The sequence below is a fragment of the Vicugna pacos genome, chromosome 3 (assembly GCF_048564905.1).
Source record: "Vicugna pacos chromosome 3, VicPac4, whole genome shotgun sequence".
NCBI lineage: Eukaryota > Metazoa > Chordata > Mammalia > Artiodactyla > Camelidae > Vicugna > Vicugna pacos.
The window spans coordinates 48,204,469-48,232,170 of NC_132989.1; the positions used below are offsets into that span (position 1 = coordinate 48,204,469).

At 32.2% G+C, this 27,702-nt stretch overlaps 1 long non-coding RNA gene across 1 annotated transcript in view; it reads left to right on the forward strand.

Moving 5' to 3' along the window:
* The window catches only part of LOC140695601 (uncharacterized), a 107,895-nt gene extending 80,542 nt beyond the window's left edge, over positions 1-27,353 (forward strand). The window contains exon 4 of the long non-coding RNA XR_012071263.1: positions 27,259-27,353. This is a non-coding gene — a long non-coding RNA (uncharacterized lncRNA). The remainder of the gene's footprint in view (positions 1-27,258) is intronic.
* The last annotated feature ends 349 nt before the right edge of the window (positions 27,354-27,702 follow it).

Genomic DNA, 27,702 nt, shown 5'->3' on the forward strand with positions numbered 1-27,702 from the left:
AACTAGGTGTGTGTGCATAGATGCACGCATGTGCACACACACACAAACACACACCCTAATTAAATTTCGGGCATTTATTAAATTAAAAAAAACTCTGTTTATAGGGAGATACACAAAACTTAGTTCATTTGGGGCCCATGATACTGTTAAGATACCTCTGAAGATGAGCAGTTTTATATTCCTTGAGCAGAAATCATCTATCTACTCACAGAACAGACCTCATTGAGGTGAAGAAAGGGGTAGATTTCCTCATCTTTTGTAGGTGATTCATCTCACATCCAAGACTTTTTATTACAAAGTCCTGAAAGATTCTCTGCTTTGTGTGTTTATACCAATAGACAGAGGCCATTCATATTGTAAATCAATGAACTAGTTTCTTATTTTGGCAGTATCAGCAGTGATTTAGTGGTGGAATATAAGCACAGAGTAAAGACATTGACCTGACACATTTTTATCCCTTCTCATGTGAAGAAATTTTTTCTATCCATAGAGCAGAAAAATATGAGAAACAAAATAATCTAGCTAGAAATACTGTTACCCTGGAACAGAAATGGAGAGAGGTAGAAACCTGAGTCCTCTTTAACAAGATACTGGAATTTGGTAATATTGTTTAGCTATTATAAGAATGTACAACATCCATATGTAAACATATAGATACATATACACACACACATGTTGGCATTAATATTTTCTTTGTTCATTCATGTTTTTAGTCATTCAAAGACATATGTTGTATATTATTAAATAATAATGCAACCAACAAAGGCAACAAAAATAGTCTCAATGTCTGCAAAATTTAACAAATATGAATTAAATATATACATTCATACTCTGGAACAACTAATTTATTTATATTTTTTTCTCTATTATTATATGATCTATTTAACTTAGGTCATACATTTTGTCCAATTCTCTCTTCTTCATAAAATTATAAAATCACTGTTAATCCAAAGTAAATTAGTACAGCCATTATAGAAAGCAGTACGGAAGTTCCTCAAAAAATTAAACACAAAGCTACCTTATGTTTCAACAATTCCATTTCTGGATATTTAACCCAAGGAAATGAAATCACTATCTTGAAGAGATATCTGCATCCCATTTTTGTTACAGCATTACTCACAATAGCCAAAGCATGGAAACAATCTAAGTATCCTTGGATGAATGAATAAAGAAAATGTGGTATATATATACCCAATGGAACATTTTCAGCCGTAAAAAAAGTAGGAAATCGTGTCATTTGTGATAACATTGATGAACCTGGAGGACATTAGTGAATCAGGCACACAAAGACATGTATACTTTATGATCTCTCTTCTATGTGGAATCTAAAAAAGTCGAACATAAAATCGGAGTGTACAATGGTGGTTGCCAGGGTTTGGGGGATGAAAAAAATAGCAAGTTATTGATTACATGGGACAAATTTTCAGTTACCAGATGAATAAATTCTGGGGATCTAATGCATAGTATGGTGATTATAGGTAATACTTAATTGTATACTTGAAATTTGGTAAGACAGTAGTAGATCTTAAGTTTTCTCACCACAAAAATAAATATAGCTATGTGACATGATGAATATAATAACTTGATTGTGGTAAGCATTTCACAATGCTTATGCATATTAAATCATCACATTATACCCCTTAATAATCACATTGTACAACCGAAATATAAACCATTTTTATTTGCCAATTATACTTTAATAAATCTGGAAAGAAATCCTAAGTGGAATAAAATAATGTTTTCTGACTCTTGATTGTTAGGACACATGTGCCCTGTTTTTATAGTTTTCCTTTCTTTTTCTATTACCTTTTCTTTTGAAAACACTGTTTCTTGGCATAAATGAATCCCAACAAGAAATGACATTTTTATCCAGTTATTGTAGGATATGTGTATCATCGACAAAATATTTTATATAATATCTTCTTACTCTTTCTATTGCCTTTCAAACTTAAGTAAAATCATGTAAACATTACACATATTTAACTGGCAGTAGTTTTTGCTATAAATTCTGAAAGCTAAGCTTTTCTACTTCAGTAAGTACTTACTTTCTATGAACATTATTTTTTACTACCAAAGTAGATTTGGAAGAGGATAAATTTTTAGATGAAAACTATTATCGGCGAGAATATACAGAAAAGATGAGATGCTAACCAGTAGTGAAGTAAAGAGATATAAGAAAATTAGTGTAAATTGAAAATATTATTTTTAAGGCTGGAATTTTGCATCAGTAAGATTCTTAAACACTACCCATGTTTGCAAAACTCATCTTAACTCTGCGTCTTTCTGTGACTATCTCATGGCTCTGGCTCCTATTCATAGCCAGACTTCTTCAGAGAGTCACTACCTAATATTCCAGTAGTTCTGCTTTTTGTGTTTGTTGTTGTTGTTGTTAGATTAATATACAGAATAGTACATTAAAGCACAAGCAAATACATAGAAATAACTATACAGTTTAAAGAATAATTATGAAGTAAGCACTTGAGCAGACAAGATTTCCTCGTGGTGAAGAGAGAACACTTGCCCAGATGCCCAAAGCCCTACAGAAAGACCATAACCACCTCCATCAATCCTATGACTAACCAGTCTCCTGACTTGTTTGAAAATTGTTTAAGTGCTTTGCTTTTAACTTTTAAAAATTGATGTGTAAACTATTTAAAATAATTTCAATAGTTTTAATGAACTATAACAATAATATTGAACTATATGTATTTGCTGTCTCTTCTTTCCTAAATACTATTTGTGGATTTTCTGCATTTTGCATATAACCACAATTAATTCATTTTTTGTTGCTATAAAGTGCTATAAACAATTCATTTACTGATTTTGATGTTGAGGGACCTTTGGGTTATTTTAAGCATTTGCTCATGCAAGGCTGCCATCATCACTCTTGTACATGTCTCTTTGTTCACATAAGCACAGATTTCCCCAGGGAATCAATCCAAGAATGGAATTGCTAGTCATAGGCTAACCATATCTTCAACTTTTCTAATACCATCTACATTTTTCCCAAGTCATTATTCCAATTAAAATTCTACCAGAAGTTCCTGTGCCTCCACTTCTTCACCAACATTTTGTATTGACAAACTTCCTTCACCCCCTCCATTCTGGTGTGTATGTATCAGTATTTCTCTGTGGTTTTAATTACAGTTTCCCCATTACCAATTAGGTTAAGCATTATTTAATATTTTTATTTATTGGCCATCATTTGTAGTTCCTCTTTTGTAAAGAGCCTGTTCAAATTAACTTGCTCATTTTGGTGGTGGATTTTGTTGTTGTTTATCGAATCCTTGGAAGGTCTCTCTTTATTTTTTGTTTTACTTTTATTTATTTTTTAATTGAAGTATAGTTGATTTACAAAGTTGTGTTTCAGGTGTAAGGCAAAGTGATTCAGTCATCTATACATACATACTTATGTATATATATTCTTTTTCAGATTCTTCTCCATTATAGGCTGTTGCAAGATATTGAATATAGTTCCCTGTGCTATACAGTAGGTCCTTGTTGTTTATCTATTTCATGTATAGTAGTGTGTATATGTTAATCATAAACTCCAAATTTATCCCTCCTGCATCTTTCCCCTTTGGTAACCATCTTTTGTTTTTTATGTCTGTGAGTCTATTTCTAGTTTGTAAATAAGGACATTTGTATCTTTTTTAAAAATTTCAGATATAAGTGATATATGATATTTTTCTCTGTCTGACTTACTTCACTTAATATGATGATCTTTAGATCCATCCATCTTGCTGCAAGTGGCATTATTTCATTCTTTTTAATGGCTGAGTAATATTCCATTGTGCATATATACCACATCTTCTTTATCTATTTATCTGGGACATTTAGGTTGCTTCCATGTCTTGGCTATTGTAAATAGTGCTGCTATAAACATTGGGTTGCATGTATCTTTTTGAGTTGGGGTTTTCTCCCGATTTATGTCCAAAAGTGAGATTGCTGGATCATATGGTAACTCATTTTTTTTTGTTTTTTAAGGAACCCCGTCATTCCATTCTCCATAGTGACTGTGCCAATTTATATTCCCAGCAACAGTGTGGGAGGATTTCCTGTTCTCCCCACCCTTTCCAGCATTTATTATTTGTGGACTTTTTAATGATGGCCATTCTGACTGGTGTGAGGTAATACCTCACTGTAGTTTGGACTTGCATTTCTCTAATTGTTAGAGATGTTGAGGATCTTTTCATGTGCCTGTTGACCAACAGTGTTTCTTCTTTGAAATAATGTCTATTTAGGTCTTCTACCCATTTTTTTTATTGGGTTTTTAGTTTTCTAGATATTAAGCTGTATGAGCTCTTTATATATTCTGGATACTAAGATACTAGGTTAAATTTACAGCAAATATCTTTTTCCAATATGCAGTGAATATTTTACTTTCTTTTACTTTATTGTAAATATATATGATATATATTTTATACTTTGTATTTTAATGCCATTCAGCTTAATTTTTTAGGTTAGTGCTTTTTACTTCATTTTAGAAGTCTCCAAGTATTTGGAAAACATGAAGATAATGTGTGTTACCTTATTTCTCTTTATAGTTTTGTTCTGTAATAATTCATCAAAAAATCCTGTTCTTTTCCACCAATATGCAGTTCTAACTATGTAAAATATCAAGTATTCATGTATGTATGGTTTGTTTAAAGTTCATTTTTTCTGCTTAGTTGACATTAATTTACCATTATGTCACTTTGACACTATTTTTATTACTATAGGTTTATAATATTTTACTAACAGTTAAGTTAAATTCCCACAAATCAATCTATTCTTTTTCTTCAAAATTTTATTGGATAGTCTTGGCTCACACATTTTAAAATTCATATTAACTTTTACGAAATTTGTGAATTCTTGTAGAGATGGCTTTGAATCTATAGATATTTTCATGAAAATGACATTAAAATATTGAATTTTGAATCACTGAACATAATGTATCTCTCCATTTATTTTGGCTTTTTAAATGTCTCTCATTAAAATTTTATATATGAAACTTTCATACATTCATTAAATCTATTTTGAAATGACTTTTGTTCCCATTTCTGTGCTGAAACTCCCTTTCCAGTAGCACTATCTGTAGCCAAATACAAAGATATGTTGTCAGTCTTCATCTTACTTGATCTCTCAGCAGTACTGACAGAGTTGACCACTGCTTCCTAGATCTCTCCTTCCTTATCTCCCATGACACTATTCTCATTTTCCTTCTAGCCTTATTTTCCCAGCTTTTTTTTTTTTTTCGCCAGACCTTCTAAGGCTTCTCTCTTATACATATAATTCTATCCAGCTGATTTCTTCCATTCCCATGCTGTATATCTTCCCTGTTTACCAACAGTATGTAATTTAAAAATTATTTTCCTCAGACCTTTTTCAGAGCACCTTTCTAACAGGCTCTCCATAGTGATGTATTAGAATTATCCCAATATTAACATGCCCCAAATTGGACCCTTGATTCCCAACTTAAATAAATTTAAATAAATAAGAAAATAATGTTCTAAGAAATTTATCCCCTAAATCAGTAAATTATATCAACTGTCAAATATGTAGAGTGGCTAAAATAAATATTATTTTATCATTCTTAAAATATTTCACTGTTTCCTATGAATTTAGAAAATAAATTCAAATTCCTTGATAGGATTGTGAGACCTTGATTACTGAAATTTGTATGTCTCTTCATTTTTTAACTCCTTTCTTCATTCACCATCTCTCTTTTTTTTAAATTTTCTTTAATGTTTTCAGTTCTTTTCCCCATGACAATTTTTGAACATACTCTCAATTATTATCTCTTGGTAATAAATCTCTCCCTCTCTTCTTTCTGTTTTGAAACTGTAATTATTATTTTGCTCCCAGCTTGAATACCAGTTTCTCAAAAACTTCCATGACTACCCTACTCTGCCTATATTAGTACTAAAATCTCCATGTAATTCTTTCTCAAAATCCTGTTGGTTGTATGTATGTGTAAGAGTTTATTCTCTCTTGCATTAGACTATAAACTCTGTAAGAACTACAGAGTGATTAGCACATATAATCTATCTACTAACAAACAAGTTGTGAAATAAATGGATTGATCTGAGATGTAACATGGTCAGTGTTTAGTGTTAAAAACATATATTTTATTAATTTCTAATCTTGTTTCAATGTATTGTTAATAGAAGATTGGTATTAGTACAAGTTCTTGTGTCCAGAATCATGCCTATCATTTCCCACTATAACTGAGGTCATTGGAATGAAACACTGTTCTAGGTATTTAAATGCTACAGTTTATTTATTTATTAATTTATCACATAACCAAGGAAGGTAGACTTTTAATGATGCACTTACCTGCCCAGATTGAAGCTCTTATAGCTCTCACTAAATCCCTTAATATCGTGTATGTGTAATGTATTCTGATTTTATATAGCAATTAGACCATAAAATTTATAGGAAAAGGTTATACTTAAGAACATACCTGGAATTTTATTCTATGATAGAGTCTGTGATACAGATATATAGTTCAGTGGCTGGCCTTGGATATTATCCCATAGTAAAATGTTTGTCCTTGATCTACTTTTTACTCTTCAGTCTTATTTAGATCACTATTTTATAACTCTTAGATTACTTTTTCTTTGATGCTGATTATTCTCAGGTTACGTACAGCTATTTCTTTTGCATTTAAAATTGACTGTTTCCACAGAACAAAAGACAACAGTCTTCAGTTGCATAACACTGAAAAAATTTACATTTAAATTAATTATAAATATACATTATTTAAATGGGATTATGAAATGTTTGGAGTAACTGAAGAATTAGGGAATGTACATTCTGATACCTTAATTTTACAAGGAAACTATTTTTAGATTGATCAGTTTTAATATGTCCAATATTAAACTTTTCAAATTTTACTTTAAATTTTTATTTCTGTATTCTGTAGTTGTTTCAGGAAAGATGTAAGAAAGATAAGTTTTAAAAAACACTTTCAATGAAGTCCAAATTTGAATTATTTCTGTGCTCCCTGAATATCCACAGATGTTTTATTGGATTAAATGAGAATACCACATGTAATAGTAAGATAGGGTGTTAATCTGCTAGGGCTGCCATAACAAAGTACCACAAACTGGGTGACTTAAACAACAGAAATGCATTTTCTCATAGCTCTGGAGAGCAGAAGTCCAAGATCAAAGTTCTCATGAGGACTCTCCTCTTGGCTTGCAGATGGCCACCTTCTCACTGTGTCCTCACATGATCTTTCTGTGAAGATTTAATCATGGTGTGTATTCCTGTTTGTTTCTTAGTTCTATTGGTATCCTTTATGACCTTGTTTAACCTTAAATACTTCCTTAAAAGCCCTAACTCCAAATACAGTTACATTGGTCTTAGGGCTTCAACAGACGGATTTGGGAGTAACATGATTTGATCTATAACACTGGGTATTCAAAATATTGACCAACTGATTTTTCATTATTGTTGAAAGTAATAAATAACTGACAATTTTAGTAAGTAAATAAGAAGGAAATTATTTCTGATCTTCTTTAATGAAAACTAAAACTGATTATATAATATAACTATAACTAATTGAGGAAGGACAGCATAATTATTTCATACACACACACCCCCTCTACATACATATTTGGGAAACATAACATTTGCAGTTCAGATTCAATTTTCCTGCCTGAATGCTGGATCTAGAATTTCTTTGTAAGTGAGGATTAGTAAAAGACTTCTGGCCAAAAGTATCCATGTGGTGAACATGTGCAGGAGTATGTATCTATGTTTATATGATTGTCCGTATTGAAGTAGTCTAACAAATTCACCTTAAAGATGAATCTTCCTAGCAAGCACACAATTTTGTTTAAGTTTTATGTTCTCCAAATATCTTAGCGCTTCTCCTGATAAAGACTGTCCACACATGAGGCACTTTGATTGGTCTTAGGAAAACTTTAAAAAGCTGTGAAGACTAGAAACTGTAGAATAGTTACAAGCACGCCAGCACTACTTGGGTGGAGTAGGGGAGAACTTAAACTACATTTGAAAAATGAAGATATTATCATATAAAGTGTCCTATGTCTGTTTCTCTCAGATTGATGGAGATTGTATGTGTATGTCTGTGTATGTGAGTGTGTGCACACTTTCTGCTCTCATAGCACTGATATGTTCTAATCTGTACTATCAATTTTGCAGTAGACAATTGTTCTCCACCTGTTAGCTTTGAACTCCACAGCTGTTCTCGGAATATGATAATCAAAGCTTCTAAGAGTCTTATCTTACCTTTTTGACAAAATTTTAATGTTTTGCTAAACAGTCCCAGGATGTGTTACATGAGATATGCCATGATGTATCCTTAATTAAAATTATGAAAAATGCTACAATACCTACTTATAAAAGAATAATTTAATGTAAAAATGATAATAGAGATAAAAATATAAATGATGTGAAAACAAAAAGTGATGCATACACATACAGACACACGTACATACAGCACACACATTTTGGGGTATGTATGTGGATAAATATGATTATGCCTGGTCACTAAAACTACATGGAACTTACATTGCTGAAACTAGGAAAGAAAATAACAAAATCCTAAGACCATAATAAATTCTTTCTCTGTGTGTTTTTAATTATACATACCTTTTCAAAAGAATCTGTACTTTTTTACCCACCCCAGGTCCATCATAAGAATTTCTTTCTTGGAAAGCCTACTCTCTTTTCTAATGTTTGTCATGCCCATATTTAATATAGCTAAAAACTGGCTTAAAAAAATCCCATCACATAAAGTGTACTTCACATTAATCAGTTTCTTCCCAAATATCTTTTATTAACCATAAAACTTAGTCTTTCCTACTATCTTCTAAGTTACCTTCCTCCTTTGAAATTCTGTAAGCATAGCATTCACATTGGATCAAGCCATTTGGAGAGTTGAGACTGCCTAGTTATTCAACATGATCTTTTGAACTGATGACACACTTGTCAGTTGGAAACTATATTGAAGAATCCCAAATTTTTTTCATCACTAAAATAGGTAAACCATTATTTTGCTGGAGATCAGCCTATGGAAAACACAGTAAATAGGAAATATACACTCAATACATGTTAGACAATACTGCTTTGAAAGCATTACAATATGTTTGTTTTCAAAAAATTTGCCGTGCTACATATAAATTCTCTTATAATTTTTAACAAAACCTGAATTCTAAGAGGTAAAGAGGGAAGAATTTTTATTTGTTCTTTGAGTTAGAAGGTAATGTCAGAATATTAATGCTGGATATTTTGTGTATCAGAATAAAATGTAGAATGTAAGTTGGAAACTTTTTGTTAGATTAGTGGGAGCTCGTTGGATGGGGATAAGGCAGAAGTGAGGAAAAGAGCAAGCAAAAAATGCAATTTTTAAATAGAATAGTGGTGTATTGCAACAGCAGTAATGCAACTACATAATTTGTTTTCTTTAAGTGACCCAAATAGTTGCATTACTACTGTGAATAAACCATTTACATTTGTGGTTAGAAAAGTTTATTTTAGCAATTTCCACACTAAAGGCTTCTCACTAAACAAAGATTCTATGGTGGTAACTTTTTGGTGTGTATAATTGTCCACAAAACTATGCCTGAAACTGACATTTCGTGTCATTCATATACAAGTATTCAAAATATAATAATAGCAATAATAATAATAGTAATAAAAGATTTACAAGGCCAATTATTTAAAAAACAGGGGTCTTTCAAATGTCAAAGAAATTTCTTCGTACACACACATATTAAAATATTGTGGTTCAAATGCAAAAAAGTAGAATACAAATTACCATGAAACATATTGATCAGAAATGACCTTTGCTGTCACAGCTTTCTTTTTTAAGAATCTGTTTTCATCTAGTTTATTGTTTCAACATTCCTAATGCAGGCAAATGGCACTAGCAAAATGTTTAGAATTTGTTTAATATTTTCTAAAATATTAATTTTATTAGTTACCATAACCAAGAAGTAATTGTCCTTTATACATATTTTATAGATGTGCAACATTACCAAAGAACTCTGGCTTTTAAACGTATATATATTTAACTTGAGGCAGAAAGAAAAGATTCTCATTGTAAACCCATCTGGAAACTAGTGCAACCCTTAGGACAGCCTGAGTTTTAGCTGGCCTCAGAGAATATTTACAAAAACTGATGAAATTTCATCATTACAGCTCTCAGTGATTGAAGCCAACATATCCAATAAACCTCTATTGAACTTTGTGCTGAGGTTATGAGCATGATGCAGAGATAATTTGGTGTAGGGTAGGAGTATTTTGTTTTGGTTATAATGAGTTTTTGTTCAAAAAAATGTGTGCTTATAAAATAATGGGACTGATTTTTCTTTCTAGTCTCACAAAACTTATAAAGCTGCTTTTACAATTACAGAGTTTCCAATATTTTAAGGAGAGTCAACTTGATGAAGTAAGCATACATCTATTTTTGACAACTTTGAAGAGGGCGATATATAACTGTCATTTTTGGTATGCTAATTGGAAAGTTTTCTTTAATAATGTATAGCCACATTTGGTATACAGAGATATAAGTTAAAATTTCCTGTCAGTACTATCTTAAATCTTTATACCAATTCTTTATACCAACATATTTAATATTACATGATTTCTTATGGGAAAGAGTTACTAATCATTTTCTATTGAAATGAGAAGGTAACTCAGTCTAGTTACATGTCCCTATGATCCCTGAAACATGACAGATAATGTGATTTTCCATTTTCAGCTAAATGCTTCTGCAAAAAAAGGATATTTTTCAGTAACTATATTATGTTTAATCAATCCTTTTATTTTAAGAATAATGAGGTTTGTTATTAGTCTTCTCAGGGGAAACAAGCAAATAGCTTTCAGGCAAATAAGTGAATTATCTGTAACATTGTCATTGACAAGAAACCTATATTTTTATGCACATAAGTAATGAAGAAATAAAAATGAAATTGAAAAAGCTCTCATATAAGATTCCCTTAAAAGCCTGTGCTTGGCCACTGTCTACTCTAAGACCCTTATAATATAATCATACATACTTAAATTGTTTGATATTAAACTCATGTTTTTCTCATTTATTTGATGAAGTTAGTTAGCTCCATCTGTTCCACTAAACAATGAGACTTTTCTTCTGCAAAACAGTTTGAGGACACCCTAATCTTCAACTTTCAGAACCAGTAGTCTTCTACATTTTCTGAATGAAAGATGTACGTATATGGTATTGGCATTCATAATATTTGTTAGAGGAAATCATTTTTGTGTCCAATTTTCTAAATCAAATCCATCTTTCTCATTCCAAATTTCAATGTATATATATATATATTTCTTTTAATTGAAGTATAGTCAGTTTACAATATTGTGTCAATCTCTGGTGTACAGCATAATGCTTGAGTCATACATGAACATACATATATTCATTTTCATATTCTTTTTCATCATAAGTTACTACAATAAATTGAATATAGTTCCCTGTGCTGTACAGCATGAACTTGCTGTTTATCTATTTTACATAAATTAGTAAATATCTGCAAATCTCGACACAGTTCTTATTGGTCATCCTTACATTCATCTTTTCCTAACTTCCTGGCACAGGTATGACCCTCAACAATCTCATTAGTTTTGTTTAAGGTCCCAATCCCAGTTGCCTCCTACCTTATCAGGATCCCTAATATTTTGAGGTAATTTTCTTCTTTATATCTGGTAAGCTGCTTGTTTAGTATTTTCAAATACATTTATCAGCACCTGACTAGAGAAGCATGTTGGTGAAAGGGAGCAAACCTATCAATTTGACAGCAGAAAGCACAGAAAAAACTCTTTGAAATGCACCATACTCAATGGCATAGGGGATTCCTAAAGACTACATTTAAAGAAATAAAAGGAGTCAATGGAAATTAGTTAATATTTTCTGTTTACTTGGAAATGTTAACAGAGAGAAAAGCACAAAATAATTTTTAGGATTCAAGAATTAAAACTGGAATATAATAGGATATAAATAGTGAATAGAGTTCTTGATGGCTAAGATTAAAACAAAAACAAAAAACCTGAGAGAAAAAAATCCACATAAATCTTATAGTAGGAAAAAAATAAGGTTTTATTGACTTGTGAAGATGGTAACATCAGGGTAACATATTCTAACATGGACATATCTCTTCCACAAGACACAGGTAATAAAAGACTAATGTTTATTGAGCTTACTTAAAACATAGTTCTAAGGGCTTCTCTTACATTAATTTACTTAGTAGTCACAAAAAAAGACCTGTGAGGTAAGATCCAATAATTTTCAGTTTTTATAGATATTAAAACTGATAATATTTCGAAGGTCAAGAAATTAGTAAATGACAGACCCAGGATTTGAACTTAACTGCTCGGAGTCAAGATAGCTCTATTAACCATTATGCAACCATATTTATCTTTAATTGAAAAAGAAAGATAAATGTGTAACCTGGGAATATCAATAAAGAATGGCACAGCTATAGCTAAAGGGTGCAGAGTATTCTATAGCAACTCAGAAGAAGGATATCCATCTCCATGATCTGAGAATTTTTTAACTTTTAAAGTTAGGAAAACTTAAAATAAGTAACAAAATAATACAGAAAGACAGAAGGGAGTACTTGGACTTAAATTGTCCTAAGAGTCAAATTATCTTGAGACCTAATGAAAGGAATAACATTAATAACACATTTTATTTTTTATGTATTAGAATGTAATATCATAATCTACACAGTAATCTCTTGGGAATCCATAAAAAGAGCAATATAATAGCAAAATATAGTCACTTCAAACTTATGGATACCAAATGGCCAATAAACATCTAAAGATCTGTTTAACTTCAGTTGTCACCAAGGAAATGTAAAAATATTCCTAGATACATACCCCAAGGAAATATAATCTTCTGTGTGTGTGTGTCTGTGTGTTTCACCAAGAAGACGCTTCTCGTAAGGATAGCAAAACTCTTCCAAAAGCCTAAACTGGAAACATCCAAATATTCTTCTTCATTGGAGTGAATAAGTTCACTATGGTATACAATAAAATTGTATACAAAAATGAGAGTGAACAGTTCACAACCACATAAGTCTCACAAATATAATGATGGATGAAAGAAGTTAGAAACAATGTATACTACAGTTTCATTTATATACAGCTCAAATAAAGTAATAATTATTCTATGGTGTTAGAAGCCATGATAATAGTTTTTCGGTGAGTGGAAACAGTGATGAAAAGGGGTTTGCACATGGACTCTTGAGTAAGGTTAAGGCTGTTTCTTGATCTGTGTGCTAGTTACACAACTCTGTTCAATTAGTAAAAAGCCATTAAGCTGTGTACTTATGAAATGGTATTTATATGCATGTGTTTTGTGAATATTTCATTTCAATTAAACATTTCCATAAAATTAAATTTCATAGGTAGATTTAGATATAGTGGAATATATTCCCCATGGCAAAACATGAAGTGATATTTAAAAGGCCATTGTCTGTATTTAGTAATACTATCAATAGGAGATAGTCAATTATCTATACCAGTTTTATATATATATTATATATATTATGTGTGTGTATATATTATATATATACACACACATATATATACATGTGTACACATATATACATATATATCATTATATATATGTATCTTCAGTCCTGTATTTATATGATAGGATTTAAGTATTTATATACTAGCATTATTATTATGGGTTGAAAAATAAAATAAATCTCATAAAGAAATATAATCATTGGTGCTAAAACTTTTTAAAATTATGGAGCTGTGTATATATTTTTAAATGCTTCCTTTCGAAAATTATATTCATCTAATTGATTGTGAGAGAAGAAAACACATTTTTAGCCTTAAATGTTTAAAGCAAATAACACATTGTTCCTTCAATTAGCAGTGATAAAATTAAAGAAATGTTCCATCTAATCTTCAGGACAATGAGTCTCATAAAAAAGTCATTTTTCTCTAATAACATTTACATAATTTATTTAGAATAAAAACTCAAATGGCTTTCTTTTGAAAAACTGCACTTTGATTCCTAATGTTTTAAGTTGATCCTTAAGCACTAAAAATGAGGGTGGAAAAAAAGTTACATTTAATATATATTCATTTGCTACATAGGAATAAGACTTTGTAGGTAAAACAATAAAACAAATGAGTAATAACAATGCATCTGGAATTAGGCATAGTATCTAAATACTTTACATGTATGTAGTATACTTTAATTCAACACTATTTTGAAAATCAGTGAAGTTTTAGTTTTCAAAAAATATTTTACTGTCAATAGAAATTATATGACAGTTATTGGGAATTAGGTGTATGAATTTGAAAAGCTCCATTCTTTTGCCTGAGACTTAAAAGCCACAGATACTGGTTAAAGGAAAGAATCATACCATAATTTTATAAGCTCTCTGCTTTTCCCTTCTCTTGCTCTCTATGAGCTATATTAGCCAAAAGGAAACTGTAGACCATCTTTTTGGTAGTATTACCAGCTAGAAATATGAAAGAAATAAATGATACATAATTTTATCATCATATATTATAATTATTGTGTAAAAATAAATAATTAGCAATTAATATCATATATGAAGCAGTTGTTCCAAGGATAGGGGGAACATATTGATAACCGTGGCTATGGTAGGCAGAATAATGGCCCTCCAAATATGAACTTGTGAATATGTTACAATACGTGGAAAGGGAAGGTAACCTTATGCATGGAATTAAATTGCTAAATTGCCAGATAGAGTGATTATCCTGAACTATCTTGGTGGGTAGAATGTAATGGCAAGAGTCCTTAAAACTGCTGGAGAGAGATAGAAGAAGAGGATAGGAGAAAGAGATGTGAGATCAGAAGAAATGTCAATGATGTGAGAAGGACTTGACCAACAGTTGTCTTTGAAGATGGAGAAAGAGGTCCAGGAGCCAAGGAATGTGAGTAGCCTCTGGCAGCTGGGAAAGTCCAGAAGAGCAGTTCTCCTCTAGACACCCCAGAAGGGAACACAGCCCTGCCAACACCTTGACTGTAGCCCAGTGAGAACTGTGTTGAACTTCTAACCTACAGACATATAAGATAATACATGTGTGATATTTTAAGCTACTAATTTTGTGGTAATTTTTCTATCAGCAATAAAAAACTAATACCTTCTCGTAAGCTGTATTTTCCAAGCAGAAGATCAAGGATGCTGTGACAGTCAGCTCCTCAGACGACATGGGCATGGACTAGGCACCAAAGCGAGTGTTCAGCAGATTGTACAAAAGCTGTGTAAGGAATCTCAGACTTATTCCAGTTTATAAAATATAAAACATGCTTCCACCAGAACACTGCTGTTGGAAAGCAAAAGAATATGCTTCACTGTGCACGGTGGGGGAACTGGCAGAACAAAGATTGGTTCCAACCAGAGCTCCTAATGCTGTCACTGAGGCCTGAAAAGCACCTGCTTACACATCATCTGCTTTAGTACCTCTGTCTCTGGTTACTGGGCAATGTTTCAAACAGTACATTCTGTGCCAATCCAAAGCAGTTCTATCCACATTCCCTGCAGATCAAGCTCTAAGAGCGGAAGGTCGTTGTGAACTAGCAATAACTTAGAGGTATTTTAATGAGAAATCCAAGGAAGAAGATTGAGGTATGGAATATAGTTTGAGATGTAATTAATTCCTGCTCTTGCAAAGGTAAATGAAGACTCAAGTAAAGGAAAAAGATAATTCTCCTTTTGCTGATGCCTATAATTGTGTTCTCTCAGGATACAAATAAACAGAGAAAAAGAGTCTATCAGAGTCAAATATGTTGGAAAACTGCTTAAGTTCACTCCTGCCAAAGTTGGCATCAGATTGAGCTGTCTCTGCTACTCAGTTGCCAACAGCTGAAATGTAAACCACAGAGAGAGTAACTTCACATGGAGATACTGAATCTGTAAAAATTGTTCATTCATGAATTGGCAAGAAGTAGCTGGAGGAGACAGAGTATATAGAATGAAATTCCAAGGTAGGAGTAAATAATTACTGAACCACAATTTTACTACAGAAGTATACATTTGTTCCCAAATTCCACATATGAAATACAAAAAAGAAGAAAGAGATTAGGTTCATTCACATGCAGTGTATGAATTACTTTCAAACAAGGAGTAGTAATTTTGCTACTAGAAGCCAGAGTATGACATGTCACTGGATTAATTGGGTCCTTACAAAATATATCACACTGTGTAGCCTGCCTTAACAATTTTTTTTTTTCCTTCTCTATTACAGTCAAACTAGCAATGAAGGGGTTGACTGACATTTTGGGTAAAATATCAGAATGGAGTCTCTGTGAATCTGAATTTTTCTAGGTTCAAAACACTAGGGAAGTGAAAGTGACATTTATGTATTTTATAACTTATTTTCACTGTCTCTGATTATTTCAGATTGAATGGAGTTATAGAAATAGGGGACCTTCTGACATCTCATGACTGATGAACTATAGCTCTGATTTTTATGATGACTGATTTTATTTTTCAATTGTTTTGATTTCTGAAAATTTAAACACCCACTTAGCATGAGATTGATAATGGTTATTTGTCATGTAGAAAATCTGACTTAGATTTATGGAATTGCTTGACATATTTCAGACCTGCTTGTACGTGTGAATCCCTATTATTTTGTTCATATATGAATCTGAAATAAAACAAGAATATCTGCTATTAGATTAGCATGAGAAGGGCAAGTTCTTATTATTGGCACCACCAGTTTTGGTGACAGAAAAATACTATAGGTTATTACTTTACTCCCAGAAGAATGAAGATATATATATATTCCTGCTTCAAAATTAAGCCCTTCTATGAATATCACATTAATTCAAAAATGACTGCTCTGAGGTGCTGAACCACTATCAGATGCTCAAACAAGGTTTTAAGTAATCATTGTATGTAATAAAAAGAAGGAAGAGTTTATTTTTGGAGCCAGCTGCCAGCAGGCATTTATTATCTGTGATACTTAAATATGTCAGTGTTAGTTCATCAAACCTAAAAGATTTTTCACTTTCACTTGAAATAAACATAGAAATTTTGAGTTGGAGCTGACCTAAGACATAACCTGTGTAACCACCCACCCAAACTAGAAAAATTATCAATGTCAGTATCTCTGACAAGTGGTCATCCACTATATGTTTCAAATACTACAAGTGACAAGAAACTCAGTGCTCTTTTAGTCAGGTCATTTTATTGTTGAATAGATCAATTTTCTAAAAATATTCTCTTGTATGGTGAGTAATCTGCATCTTCTAATACGTATCTATTGATTCTTTATCTGGCCTATGTAGCTCCAAGACAAACTGTTGTAGCTGCAACCATCTTCCACTCTCACCTTTGTCTGAACTTCTATTAACTTTAATCCTATTTTTGCCCTTTAGACATGTTCTCCAGGGCCATTGTCTATGTTGTTCATCATGTTTTGAATACATGCTGATTTTTCAACATACTCTTAAAACTTTGGTTTGAGAGCATTATTGGGTTTTTCCAGTCTAGACGTCAGGGTTAGATATTGGCTTTTGTAAACTATTAGTCTTTTGTGTACTATTATTCCATTGAAGACCATGTTTTGTATTATTATTTAAAAAGTCTTATTTCTGTGGGCCTCAAAATAGACTTTGATTTTATTTCATTTGATTACTTCTGAATTATTATTTAACAAAATTGTCCTCTGATTCCTGAATCCTACCCACACCTGCCACACACACACACACACACACACACACACACATTGTTTGCAATTGATTTTTTAAACATGAATGCAACATTTCATATTTTCCTAATGTCAGGGAATATTATTGCATTTATTTAAAACTGCCTTATGCAATGTGGTCATAGTTATTCCTTTCATGTAGTGTAATCTTTTCAAGGCCAGTTCTGGGTTTTCAGCCAAGTCATCTATTAAAAAAAAAACTACCAAAATAAGGCCAAAGACTGGTTTTGTGGCATATTTTGAGAAATCTCTTTCCATTAATCATCATTCTTAATGTAGTGTTTCTTTGACATGATATGCAAGTCCTTTTGATACTTGAATAAAAATTTCCTGAAATAATACATAATACCATTAACATTTCTAGGTATTTTCTCACACATGTTCTGACTTAAGCATGTTCACACATGTTCAATTTCTTTAAATACATGGGAGAAAAGTACATGTGAAGACACAGTGAGAAGGCTCCCTTGCAAGCAAAAGGTATAGATCTCACGAGTAACCAACCTTGCTGACTGACACCTTGGTGGTGGACTTCTAGACTCCAGAATTGTGAGAAAATAAATTTCTGTTGTTTGAGTAACCTAGTAGGTGGTGTTATGTTATGGCAAACTGAGAAGACTAATAAAGTAAGTAAGTATTTTAGTATCAAATTATTGGGAGAAGTCACTTAAACAATATACAATTTTCCTTTTTCTTTATTATTAGTGTATTTTCATTGTACTAATCACTTTTTAAAAATTGGTATTCAACAATTAATTAATCAATGTGTGCACATCTTGATTTCTCTCTTCCCTTATATAATGACTTAAATTGATAGGTGGACTTGCTTGTTTTCAGGTTCAGATAAAGCTGAGGGTTATGTTTGGAATCATAAAGACCCGAATAAACTGAGGGATGGCATAAATTGGTAACAAAGCTTGGTGATGCTCTGAAACACTGAACACTTCTTCAAAGTGCCTGCAACTATTTTCTCTTTAATATTTCCTATTGCTACAAAGCTTGAGAATTTGACTCTGTCAGAGATTTAATCAGAGAGGAAAATATTGAGAAGTCAGAAATATTAAAAAAAATTAAATTAAAGTATAATATTCAAGAAAAAAAACTATAAAATTTATCTTACTTTAAGATCCAGAATATTGAATAATTAGGACATTCTCAGTCTTGAGGGCCAAATTAGGTTTCAAAATAAAATATATTAATATTAATATTAGGGCAGAATATGGTAAACAAAAAGGGGGGGGGCTCCTTCATAAGGAAATAGAGCTTTAAATAAAACATGGAGGAAATTAAAGTGACAAATTTTTTTTTCTTTTAATTATGTTGTGTAGACATAAATGATGAACATAAAGGGGAGATATGCAACATGGCAATATGCATAGCTATAACACAGTAGCTCTTAGCGCCTAAGGGGATCTTCATCACCACATGTTACAGCAGATATAACTGGTGAGCAGCGCTGTCCCCACCCCACTGCCTCTCCTGCCTCTGCTGACTTAGTGCGCTGGGTTTGACTGTGGCACCCTCTGTGACAGCACAGCTCTCTACCACTCACGTCAAGTGAAACTGCCAGCCTTCATTCAAAGGAAGCTAATCATAACCATTTCATTAGGAAACCACTTATGATGTTTATACTTATGATGTAACATATATGTGAAGCTGAGAAATTCATAATAATAATATAAGCATATAAGAATTGGGAATGACATGCATATGCCCAAAGACTCTGAAAAGAATTTTACATGTATTATTGATTTAATCCTCACAATAATCCTGTAAGACAGGGACTAGGTTTTTCTCCAGTTTTCAAATAGAAACACTAAGGAAGAAAATGGTTTAATTACTAGGCAAGCCTCACATTTAGGTCTACCGTAAGTCCTGGAGCTTAACTATCACTCTAGACTGATTTGATAGGGGACAAATGTTAAATGTTTAATTAAAATTAGCCAGGCATTCTGTAGAAATTGTCTGTTTCTATAGTCCAGCAAACCCCAGCTTCTAGTAGCTTGGGTTAATGAGTGGGCTATATGTGAGTAACTCCACAGGTAGAATGTGATATGAGGATAAATACTAAAAGGAGTAATGATCATGATGAGACATACAGAGACTGGGAAGAAGTAACCTGAGTTTATGAATTCAGCCAGTTGTGTCAGTATATGGCATATGCTGAGGTTTACAGTATGGCTTTGGTTTCTCTGTGACACTTATAAATGTTCTAGTTCAAGTGTCCCCTTTAGAAATACATACCGAGGACCCAAATACAAAGCATGTACTACAAAGAAAACAAAATAAAACAAAATAGAACCCTGGATACCAAAGGAAGTTTGCTGAGGGTATTATTACTATTTTTTTTTTCATTATTTATGTCAGGTTTCTTTTTTGTGGCTGTTTGTTTGTTTTAAAGATAAAGCATTGTAATGTGGAAAAAAGTGAGCATATGTTTAATTTAAACTTTTCTAATCTATGTATGTATGATTTAGTAAAAAAATAATTTCACCTCTGCCTATTTTCTTCTACAGAAAATAATTACAAAACTAATCAAGCAAACGTTTGTAAGGGAATTGGAAAGAAGTAAACTGTATAAATTCATTATACCCCAAACTAACATTATACAGTAGTGTTACACTGGGCAAGATATGTGTAAAAACAATTATAATAAAAGAGTCAGAACCTAAGTCTAGACAATAGATGAAGTAGTAAATACTTACATGTTTGTATCTCAATTTTGGCTTCCTGTGGCATAAAATACCTGAGTAAAGGACAGTGACTTACCTCCCCAGACTTCAAATATCTGAGAAAACACTATTTAAAAGTAAGAGTGAGAAATTGCTACCCGAATGCTGAGCACCACGAGAGGATGCTTGTTGCCTGTCCCATCGATGACAACAGGTCTCTGGCAGGAGAGAAGAGTGGATTATGAAGCCTAGGAATCCTACTCTTCACGTGTGAGCTTAGGCTACTGTTGGCCTTCCTACTGCCTCAAGCTGTAATTATTTTTCTAGCCCTCTATTGTTTTTCATTTTTTTCCTCCCTCATTTTATTCTTTTCTCTCCTTTTCCTCATCACTATTATTTTAGCCCCTGCTAGGGACTTTCCCAAGTCTTACAAATATGTAAATGATTTAGAATCCTAATGGACTCTGATTCTGGTGGAAATGAAAGAACAGGTAATAGGAAGAAGATCACTCATTTATGGAGAGTCTATCTTATGTGCCTCATTTTGTTTCATCATCGCAACAATGAGATTGTTTCTAACATATGCAGAAACTGGGACTCACACTTCTTAGAAAGTTGTCAAAGGATTGGAGATAAGTACGCAAATAATCTTTGAACTCAGAAGAGAAATACATCAGCAACTTTAATAGCCTGCAGATGCTATTAATGTGGTGTAGAAGAAAGACCCTCAGTGAATTTTAGGTATGTTCTTTGGGGATAGGGAAGAACTGAATGGTCACAAAAGGCTTGGTGTAGAAGAAGATGGAAATTTAGATTTACAGAGCAGTGGATAGTAAAGAACAGTAGATGGTGATCAGGGTGCAGTAAGCTGTATTTGCAAAGGCCCAGCACTAGGGGAAATGGGGGACATTTTTGAACCATAATTTATGAAGTATAACTGTATCACAGTATACTTAGTAGGAATGGTAGTCAGTGTTTGAAAAGAATTCAGCAACAAGATGAAGAAAGATCTAGTAAGATGTGGTACTAAATTTAAACTTTATCCTGAAGGCAGTGGTAATCCATATAGAGATTTTTAGCAGAGTAATTTCACAATCAGATTGCACTTCTAAATTTACTTAGAAATAATGAGGAATGGAGAAAATTAGTATAGGAGAGAAATGATGATGATAAGTGGTAGAATGAATGGTGGCAGCATTTTGAGATATTCTGAAGTAACTAATTTTGTGCTCAGTAATTTTGTGCCCTTTTACAGTAATAAAAAAATGATACTTATAAAAATATGCTCGGTGATTGATCTCTACATACACACACACACACACACATACACACACACACATATGGCCTCTGTATATATATTAATGAGTAAGGAGGAATAGTTGGCATTTGTGTATTATAGCAGCATATTGTTTTATAATAACATACATTTTCTAATGTTCTGTTAGTAATGCAAATCATGTTAATGCTTCACCTGAATGTATTGATGATTGCATGTTCACCACTCTTCCACTTACATTCCTCAAACTTCCCATATGAATTGTGGTCTTCATGCTTTGCAGGAAAAAACTCTATGAAGTAGATTTCAATGACATTAATTGTATTTTCTTTACCTAGTAACTCTCAGTTTACTTTTTAAAGGTTAATTGTACTTAATTAAAGCAAGTCTAAAGTAAAAATAGATATAGTTCATTTACTAGGATATGTTTTTGCTGTCATTTAAGAGAAGAAGTTATATGAAAATCATTCTAACATCCTTAAAATATATACTACAACCAAACATCACTCCCTATTTCTGTTTTAGTTGCATGGAAGTTCTCAGTTATTAAATGAAATTGCTAAGTACATTAATACAGATTTTATCAGTGGTTGCATGAAGTTTTTCAGCCCCTGAAAGGGATTCTGGCTGAAGTCTGGTTGTTGTTATAACATCATATTAGTAATCTTTCTCACATTGCAAAGTGAAGTAGAGACTTACAGGCTCTTCTGTTTTAGAATATGTTTCATCCTACTCATTTACTTTCTTTTCTCCTTGGTATTAGTTTCCTAAATGCAAAATAACATTTTATTGCATTCTTATATTTTTGAATGTTATTTTCACTAATTTCCCCCATATTTTTTCTTCAACATCCTTTATATATAATTTTTAAGGCAAGAGTCTGTGCTTTTCTAAGCCTTTTATTCTTTGATCTGCCTTCTAAAATGTATTTTTCTCATTTTGTTTCTCTGTGCTATAAACATGCTCAAAACAATGTATCTGTTCTTGTAGTATTTGAATCATTGTCTTTTTTGGTGATATGCACTTTAATTTTAAGTACTTGTATTTTTTCAGTACTAATGCATCACTTGCCTTTTGCCACTTTGAAATACAGTGTACTAAAATTCCTCTCTATTCGATTCTTATCCATACTTCAGGCCAAGGTGTGTTCATAATACGGTACATTTCTCTTCCTTTAAAACAAATAGTCAAACCCATAAAATAGGCCTTATTCTTGTCTTCTAACACCAAGGTTATTGCAGTTTTCTAAGTTTCTGAAAAAAGTTAAGAAATACTGAGCCCAGATATAAAGGTCATGTAGCATAGTGTACATAGATGCTCAATAACTGTGTGTTTCTTGAGTTACACAGTGTAGAAAAGCAGGGGCTGTGAGGAATTGTGACCAAAATCTATAAAGCATGCAGTGTGGATAGGTAAAAATGCAGTTTTTCTTTTTCTCTTCTTCCAACGGATAAACTTAGTGAGACAGAAAAATAGCCATGTACCTTATCATGGTAATCAATACACGTTTTTGTTGAAAATCCATTATGTGCAGAGCACTGTTCCAGATCCTTGGGGATACAAAGAGTTATAAAACACAGATTCTGCTTTTAAGTATCTTTAACTTAGATGAAGAGTTAATACTCATATGATATATACAACATATTTTTTGGATCCAGAAAAGAATGAAGGAGAATATATCACTTCCTATAAAAACCGTATTGATTGAAAGTTAAATTTCCTGATGAGTTCACATGATCCTTTCACTTTTCTTTGCTCTGTCCTGTTTCCTACTCTTTTTTTTTTTTTTTTTTTTTTTTTAGGAAAGAACTTCAGGCTTAGCCATACCCAGACTGGGCTGTAACGTTTTAATGTAGGGAAAGGAAATTTCCTTAAACGCACACACACACAAACACACACACACCAAGTATAGCTACAACATATGTAAATAAACTTACAGTAACACTCTCTCTGATCAGCATGAGTAGTTCCATGCAGATAAATAAATTATAAACAATTCTATGAAACAATAAATAGCATTAAGACACTTCTATTTATATGAGCATAGCATAAGTTTACATTGACTATCTTCACACAGATTTAGCAGAGTAATATGAAATGAATCATAAACAAAGTAAAACTAAAGTTATATATTCATAATATATTCATAAAATATTTTAAAGAAGAGCTTAAAAATAAAACTATAAAATATATTAAGATGTTGGTAAATATTTAGAATACTGAACTTGAAAAATGTGTATAATAATTTATGCTCTTCATATATGAAAGTAATTACAAATCAATAAAATGAATGAGCATGTTATAGTATGAAATCAAAGAATCAGAAGCTCAACTCTGTATTAAGATCCAATTTTTATATTTTTTAATTCTCTCTAGCTGTCTAATCACCTGTATTCATCATTAGCTCTCTCTAGTCATCCATATATATACATGTCAAGATATGGCTCTATAGTAATTTTTGAAGAAGTATAACTTGGTATAGTTAATGTTTTTCTATTTTTTTCCCGTGTTTTCTAAACTTTCTACAAAAACAATATTGGCATTATTATAACAACCAGAAAAAGAGTGGCGCATTTGTGCATAAATTTCCATAGCCTTCTAGAAAATTATTTGTGGCAAAGTATTTCAAGAGGCATATTATGGAGTAATGGTCAGTGAGACCTTTATTTACCTTTGTAACCCCTTCCTAAGTAGTCAGTCAGAAACATAATCAAAAGTTATTCACACAAGTAAATTAATGTCAGAATTACTTATAAGCATTCAGAAATGATCTAATTGTAAGCAGCTGAAAAATACTTAAAAATTGTTTGAAATAATCATGAAATATAATAATATGCAACTAGTTAAATCATATTGGGAATTAGTATTTAATGACTTAGGAGCAAGTTTAGAACATACTATAAGCGTAACAAAATACAAACACTGTATACGATGTAATATACTGTATATAATAATTGACTCATACACAGATACACATTTAGACCCATTTATATATATGTTCATAGAATAGTACTAAAGGTAAATACCTTAATATAGGAGTTATTCCAGTAGGATTTTGATTTTATGATTTTTTTATATTTTAAAATATTCTGTAATGAAATCATATTGCTATTACAATCAGATAAAAAGTTAAATGTTGCATAAACTGGGACTAGGTGTCAATTTTTTTTTATTAAGTTTTATGGTAATGGATCCAAAAACGTGGTGGGACATTTTACTCATTGGGCCTGACATATAATTATGGAAGTAAGACAGGAAAAAAATGGAAAACGGAAAATGTAGTTAGTTCTCTGTGGGTGTGTGAATTTCTTAACTACTGGAAAATACACACTAAGCAGGCTTCTGTGGTTAGAAGATAGATTCATAATTTAGGAATGAGGAGGTTGGAAGCTACTCAGAAGTCATTTGACTTCCAGCAGGACTAGATGAGCACCGATATTGTATTGTCTTGTGGCTGAAAAATAGCCTGGAGGAAGTTATCCTGATTAATTTCCATGTGCTGTGTTTATGATGTGGACTGCCGTAGAGTTTTTCTGTAAGTACTGTCATGAGTCTTAAGTGCCAGCAGGCACCCTGGCCCGATGCATGTTCCAAGACACCAGATTCACAGATTAGACACACAGGGAACATATCGACTTTTGATGAGCATCTCACTAATTATGCTATCTCAACCTTATGTAACTACCAAGGGGTTTAGGACAGAAAGAATATAAGCCCTGTTTGTTTCCCTAAATACCCAAAAGAACTTACGCTGCCATATTCTTAAAGAGTTTCCAGGTTTTTGTAGTACCATTTTGAGATTTAACAAAAGCAAATGGACAGGAAAAGACAGGAAGAGCAAGGATCAGTATATTTTTTCCACTTGTCCCAAGTAACAAACCAGATTAAATCTGGCTCTAATATGATTGTGTATTTAAGTGAGAAATAACCACCTAATTCAAACAGTCCTTGCCTAAAATCTAAAAAAAATATCTGAGATAAAATTGATTTTCTGATTTTTAGCTGTGTGACATTGTCAGATTCCTTTTCTGTAAAAGAAAGATAATAACATCGACTTTTTAGGGCTGGTATGGGCTTTGAATGAGATTATTATTTTGGAAGTGCAGTACAAAGGCATCAAGTAAATGTAAAATTGTTAGTTCTCCACCACTCTTTCTTTTTTCATTAAGATCTGTGGTCAGTGAGATTAGGGACATTCATGTCAGATGTATCTGTGTTCAGTTCCTAGGTCAGCCACTTACTGAGTATTTTTAAACCTAGGTTACAATTTTTTTTTCATCTGTAATATGAAATAATATTATCTGTATAAATCATAGGAATGTATTGAATAGAAATAGAGGACATTTTATGGTCTAACATTTATTTGCTTATCTAATCTATCACAACTGTCCTTAAAAATATGTTATCAGAGACAGTGAATAAATTTCACACAATCACACAAATGGTAAAAAAGGCAATATTCAACCTCAAGTCTTTCTAACATCAAGGTCCCTTCTAATTTTTTCACACTGCCACCTTATGGCTGAAGCATCTGGAAGCCACCCCGACTTGTGCTTCTAAGTAGCTTTATTGCTATAGTTAAGTTTCTCTGGACTTTTCTGTTCTTACATTTAAAATAAGAAGCTGTATTAAATAAATTCTTGGCAATCTGGATTCATTTGAGGTCATGGCTTCCTCCAACCTTTCAGGAGCAACTTTGTGGGAAATTAAGGCAAACTGGAAAGTTATACTTCCTTTGTTGCTTCAAAACAGCAGCTTTTCTATAATCTTTTTAATTTTTGTATATATGTAAGATTTATTTGGGCAAAAGTCAAAGTCTCCATTGTTAAAAACAAGCTTGAAAAACCACAAGATTAGATATTCTCTAAGGGTCTTTTCGTTCTAAAATATTTAATTCTAATCAAATATGATTAAAGGGACATGGATTAGTCAGAAGGTCAGAATAAACAACAGATAAGGAAACAAATGAGTGTTGAACCCTTGAATTGTTTACCTGGAATATATGTTGAATATGAGTAGATGAATGAGACATATTTTGGGACAATTTCTTGCATTGCTCTTTATGATAAAAATTAAGTATTGAGGTCAAAGAAGCAGACATGAGGATTAACTAGACTGCTTGAATATGTCTGAGCGGCTAGTAGACAGCTTATTAAGTGTGTATATTAATAAATATATTAGCCAGAAGAAGGGACAGAATAAACAATTAAAAAACAGATGTTCCAGGAATACCTGCAAACCAAGATAAGTGGGATGGAGCATTAAGAAGCATAATCAAATAAGCAAATCACAAAGTAACCATAATACTCTTTTAAAACCAAATGGTTTGTTTCTTGTCCCTGCTGCAAGCCTCCAATGGCATGCTGTACTACATACTACATACTATACTACAAAGACCCTCAAAAAACAGGCCCTGTTCTGTCCATCCTCACCTTGTGCCTCTGTCCTCTGTCCATCAGTACTGAGCCAAGGGCTCTCATTGATTTCTCAAACACCTCAGATCCAAGCAACCTTAAGGTTTTTGTACCAGCTATCCCAGCGGAGTTAAATTCTACTTCCTATGGTCTTTCTATGGCAAGTTCATTCTATGAATAATTTATTCTAACCTAAGCTTTTGTATGATTCTTTCAGAATGTTTTGCTGACCATCCAGTGTGAACTAGTTCCTCAGTCACTTCCTGTTTCATATCTCTAACGTTATGCTGGATCTGTGAAATTGTACTTTGTATTTCCCATTCCATCACTACAGTCTCCATATCTAGTTGTTAACTGATACATGGTATATTCTCTTTATATATATAATATGTTAATACATATAATATATGTTATGTATTATATATGTTATATATAATATAATATATAATTATAGATGTTATATATTTTTATATATATATATAAAACAAAGAAGGCGATTGTCAAGGTTATTTCTAGTCAAAAATAACAGAGGAGAGTTTCAGAAACAGTACCTATGGTTTAAAATTACTGTTATAGCTTCAGAGAACATGTGAACTAAGCAATGCTTATCTAAAATTTTCACCTAGGTGATGTTTTGTCGCAATTGTTACCAAGACTTGGT